We start from the raw sequence: 4,653 nt of genomic DNA, 5'->3' as shown, positions 1-4,653 counted from the left end.
ATTATTTTTATAGAATTCACACAAGAAAAAAAGAACACATGAACATTGGAAAATATTTCTTAAAAATAAAAGCTACTTATGTACTATTGCAGAGTTTTCTTAGTCATTCACATACTATAATTTATATAGGATTATAATCCAGCCAATGCTAGGGGAAAATTGTATGTCAGTCACTTTACCCCTACTTTTTGCTGATTTGATTTTACAGAATGACAAACTATCCTGAAATGTTGGGCTATCTTCAAAGCTTTATGACTTTCAACATAAGATTTAATTACATAAATTTTAAGCTCAATTTTACAGCTCTTAAATGCCAAAAAAAATTTCTCCCGAATTCTCAAAAAGAGGGAGTATTCTGGAATTTTATGCATGAATGTACCAACTATGTGCTCTACAAGAAAAATGCATGCTGGGAAACATGTAGATTGTTGACTACTAGTTTCAGTGGAATGGTGACTACACACGCTAAGTATGTCTATAATTATTTAGTATTTTGTGAAATAAGAGGCACATTATTTTATGTTGCGAGAGTCTTAATCAAGAACACTTTGTATCTTTGAAATAATTTTGAAACTGTGGATAGGTGCTAAAGAAATGTTTTTCAATTGATAAATTTGTTAACTTAGAAACCAATAGGGGATTTTGTGTTTAGAAATCTAAAATTAGGAAAATCATAATTTGACTATAATTATTGATGTGGTTTGGCAATGTTGAAGTAAAACTGAAAGTTGTGATCATTATGAAGGAACAATAACATATTTCTATCAAAATACTGCACACCTCTCCAGTAAACATAGATATTAGGCATATTTATATAATGTAAACATTACAAATTTGGGGTTTAAAGGTTCAAATTTGAACCATGTGGTCTCTTGAAAAAAATAAAAGAGATATTTTAAAGTCAAACAAAAATATTTCTCTTAAATAAAACAATTTAAAACAAAGTTCTGGAACCTGTCATACATATTTCAATTTTATGTTTTGAATTCAATTCTCATTCACAACATATTATAAGATAGGGTTTATAAATGTATATAAAATATTATGTCAGACCTCTATGATTTGAAAGGCTCAGAAGGAACATAACTTCCTTTAAGGAGTTAACAAAAGAATTGAAACTGGTATTCTACATCTTGCCAGAATGACCTAAGGACACAAAGAAACTACTCATGCTACATGATCCATTTATAATGAAGTATATGTAAAACATAAAAAAAAATGTTTATAAAACATTTTGGACAAGATATGAGGATGTCCTGAACGATAAGCAAAAACTTCTAGAAATGTCTACAACTTTAGGAGAAAATCATTTTATGTTTTTACACATAGTGTACAAGTGGTCCCAAGTTTATTTGCTGCCTTTATAAGACTGAAAGAGACAGATCCCATGCAATGAAACACTTCAGAAATGCTGAGAGCCATTGCCAAGTAGGAATGACGCATTGAAATTTCCTTGCCAGCATACCCCATGTTGCTTAGAGGAAGGACTCGTGGAAATGGACTTGCCTTGGACATTCGCAGTGACATTGCATGTATGTTTGAGAAAGGTGACCCTGCTCAAGGACCAGGGTGGATCCAGGTTTAGGGAGGATCCTACTGAATTATGGCAGAACCAGTTTTAGGGTGTATCCTGCTGGTTTTAGGGAGTATCCCGCTCCTTGGGTTTAGGGCGGTTCCAGGTTTAAGGTGTACCCTTATGGGAATAGGGCATATCCTGCTGCCTCAGGCACGCCCGATCCTTGAGTTCCCGTTGAGTTCTCTGGGGATTCAGTAAGGTATTTGGGATTCAAAGCCTGGTGGAGTACGTGAATTTTGTGGCAGAACGTGGATTTCCCCAGAAGGTGTTTGTAGAGGGGCCGGTGTGAGTTCGGGAATAAAGAATTGCTCTTTGAATCTACAAAGCTGTGAGTGGCTCGTGATTTTGTGCCCAGCCAGACTGCAGCACAGAAATCCATCAAAAAATAAAGGTTTGAGATCTTTCTTTCTACTTTGCCTTTCTGCTATATCCTTCTGCTCATATTGTCTCTAACAAAATATTGAGATCAGTAAATAGTAGTAATTTTGGAATAGATGAATGTAATTTTTGTGTGTGTGAAAAAATAGAAAAGTCTGAATTTTCTTACTACATCATTATTCTGACAGTGCCACCTTTTAAGAAGTAAATCATGAGTCATTGATCCATTAAGATCCCTTGTCAATGTGTACCCCTGCATTACTCCATGGTTTCTGGCCAGTAGTTTTTATCTTAAGGATTCTTTTCTTTGTTTGCCCTTCTCCTCACATTTTCAGCACCATATATCTTTTAGGTTTAAAAAAAATGACAATTTTAAGGGCTGTATAGCTACAAGTTTAAGAAATGAATTTTATCTTTCTTGACTTGGTTCAGATGAAAGATGTAGCTACAAAATGGAAAAAAAATGAAAAGAAGAATGGAGGTGGTGGACATGAAATGTGCTCCCAACTCTTCTCTTTCATTTTGAATAGTACCTGTTTTTGTAGGCATACCACTTAAAACAGGATAATAAGGGATTCATTGGACCATTACCCCCACGTAATTGTTACTTTTATCTTCTTCATAAAACCATTTTTGCATTAATCTCTTTTCTCTCAGTAGCATAAGGGAAGCCCAGCATGGGCTGAAGATGTTATACAACATTGACCACTCATCAGTGCACACTTGTATTTTTCTCAGGGTGTCCTAGGCCAGATATTAATTATAGATAGTCACTCACTTTTAGTGTCACTTAGGTAAATGGGGATGGATTAGCTTTTCTCATACAAAATGTTTTGATTCAGTTCAAATCAAAGACTCAGCATCAAAAATTTCACAGGTATGAAAAAACGGTGTCTTAAAATTAAGATAGGACAATTTGATATTGATGCTATGTATAAGCATAAATGTGCTGTGTAAATTGATTATACATATATACATGGTGAACCATTTAAACAACATAAAATTACTACTCCACTGTATTGTAAATTTTATAAGGAATAAGAAATTAATTCAGAATATTTTCCTCTTGGTTCTTTACAAATCAATATCATGCAGTGTCTATTGGTTCTTCCTAACATTTCTGTCATAAGAAAAGAGAACTTTATGTGATGCTATTGTGCTATTTATTGTCTTTAGAGTGGTACTTCAGATTGGTTCTATTCTTTCCATATCATTGCATTGTGGCTCATTATGCCATTTCAGTGAGTTCATGGCTGATGGTTTTAAACACAGACTTCTTGATACTTTATTTTCTAAACGTTTGAACTTTCAAAATTAGCCTGAAGAGGGCTGGGGTTGTGCCTCAGCATTACAGTGCTCACTTACCATGTGCGAGGTATTGGGTTCAATCCTCAGCACCAAATAAAAATAAGTGAAATAATGGCATTATGTCCAATTACAACTGAAACAAACACACACACACACACACACACACACACACACACACACACATATATATATATATAAAGAAAAAAAATAGCCTGAAGTGAGGTACCATTTTCTTTATGCTAATTTATGTGTGATGTTTCAGTACATAGATTAATAGCATCTTTATCACTTCCTTTCACTCTCAAGTGTCCTGGATTGGATGACAAATTCTACAGGTACTTTGGTTACTGAGAGAAAGAATTCACACATGAAGTCTTTGTGGGATTTGGGTGACAGCTTTTTGTTATGTGACAGTTTATAATTATGACTTGTTTGTTTGCATAGAGTCACCAGAAGGTTTCTGCATTTTTTTTAAGAAACCTCATTGGAATCACTTCTCCTTCCTCCAATTTCTTGCCTGAATCATTGTCCAAAAACCTGGCATGTTATCCTGACAAATGGAAAAATTGATGAGTAACTTTAAAAGAAAAAAACACACAAAATAGAGGCTGACCAAATACTAACATATTTTGTAGATGGTATAATAGCTCCCACACTCATTAACTTGTGTCTCAATTAACTACCTCATTATTTTAGTAGTCTAATAAAAGGAAAGTGTTAAAAAGTATTTTTTTAAGTTTTGACTTGATTTCTTCTAATGATACACCCACATCCCTGCTTCCTTGTATGTGTGTGTGTGTGTTAAATATGCTTCAATTTAATAGGGTTATGTTTAAGGACTGTGCAGTTTATGCCTATTGTTTCAGTATATAGATTAATAACATTTTTGTCCCTTTCTTTCACTCTCAAGTGTCCTGGATTAGAGGATAAATTCTATCAGTATCTTGGTAATTCTTTGACTCAAATAATTACTATATTATTTTTTTAGTTTATATCTTCTCAAACAATAGAAAAGGCAAGTGAATACATGAAGACATTAGAACATTTGTGCCTTTTTTAATCTGCCTTTTTAATTTAAAATTTTCTTTGTTGTGGCAAGGTATCATATGACATAAAGTTTACTGCCTGAACCATTTTAAATAAATGTATGGCCCAGAGCATTAAGTACAATGATGTGGTTGTGCAACCATAACTATCATCCAACTCAATAATTTTTACCACTTCAAACTGAAATTCTGTTGCCCCGTCACTGGCTCCAGGTCCCTACTGTCCTACATTCTGTCTCTTTGAATTAAATTGTTCTAAGGACCTTACATAACAGCAGTCATACAAAATTTATCCCTTTTTTGTGTGAGCCTTATTCTACTTGGCACAAAACTTTCATACTTATC

Source organism: Urocitellus parryii, chromosome 7, assembly GCF_045843805.1.
Source record: "Urocitellus parryii isolate mUroPar1 chromosome 7, mUroPar1.hap1, whole genome shotgun sequence".
NCBI lineage: Eukaryota > Metazoa > Chordata > Mammalia > Rodentia > Sciuridae > Urocitellus > Urocitellus parryii.
The sequence above is the reverse complement of the archived record's forward strand: the minus strand, read 5'-3'. Positions refer to the sequence as shown.